The 695-nt window shown below is 59.9% G+C and overlaps 1 long non-coding RNA gene across 2 annotated transcripts in view; it reads left to right on the top strand.

Annotated features, from left to right (window-relative positions):
* Positions 1 to 695, top strand: part of LOC103274306 — a 27,921-nt gene that overhangs the window by 8,229 nt on the left and 18,997 nt on the right. The window contains exon 1 of one of the 2 annotated variants that reach the window (XR_505253.1): positions 2 to 91. The exons of the other annotated variant lie outside the window; for it this stretch is intronic. This is a non-coding gene — a long non-coding RNA (uncharacterized LOC103274306). Of the gene's footprint in view, position 1; positions 92 to 695 lie in introns of those variants that run through there. 2 annotated transcript variants of the gene reach the window in all.

The following is a 695-nucleotide window of genomic DNA, read 5'->3' as shown; positions in this document are numbered from 1 at the left end:
CGGGAGCGCCAAGCCCGTGAATATTTGGAAAAACATCGGATCAGAGAGCTGCTGAGCTATCTCACCAGCGCCCTCGTCTTTACCCGGCCGGGTAAGGGCCTTGCCTCGCACTTGGCTGTCTTCCCTGCCGCCCCACGCGGAGCGGTCCCCCGAAATCCCCGGTGCTTCCCTCCCTCCGCGTCTGCGCCCTCAAACCGCCTCCTTCGTATTCACTCTCTCCCCCGCTTCCCGGCTGCTAGGGCCCACCTGCTGCTAATTAAGTCTGTGGCCTTCAGTTAAACAAGCACTTAATGAACGACCTCTTTGTGTCGGCCGTTAGCCAGGTGGGCGGGAGCCGGCAGGTGGCAGGGTGGGAGCGAGGCCGCGGCGAGCTCGTGGCTCCTGGCTCCACCCCTTCGCCCGCGGTGGCTTAGGGCAGGACCCTGAGCGTGTCTCCTCCTCTGGAACCCTCGTGGGACCGATCTCCCGGGAACCCTCGTGGGACCGATCTCCCGGGAACGTAAGTGAAATGAATGTAAAGGAAGTAAATGAATGACACAGAAATCACTCTTCTGCCAGGCGAGCAACAGATGTTTCCAATGCTACCACGACTCGCAAGGAGTTTTGTTTTTGGTTTTTTTTGTTTTTTTGAGTTGGGAGTCTCACTCTGCCGCCCAGACTGGAGTGCTGTGGCCGCTCCCGGCCACCGCAGCCTC

The sequence above is a fragment of the Carlito syrichta genome, unplaced genomic scaffold, assembly GCF_000164805.1.
Source record: "Carlito syrichta isolate Samal-C Ts95f unplaced genomic scaffold, Tarsius_syrichta-2.0.1 Scaffold314713, whole genome shotgun sequence".
Lineage (NCBI taxonomy): Eukaryota > Metazoa > Chordata > Mammalia > Primates > Tarsiidae > Carlito > Carlito syrichta.
Note: the sequence above shows the minus strand (reverse complement) of the source record. Positions and strands in the feature narration are given on the sequence as shown.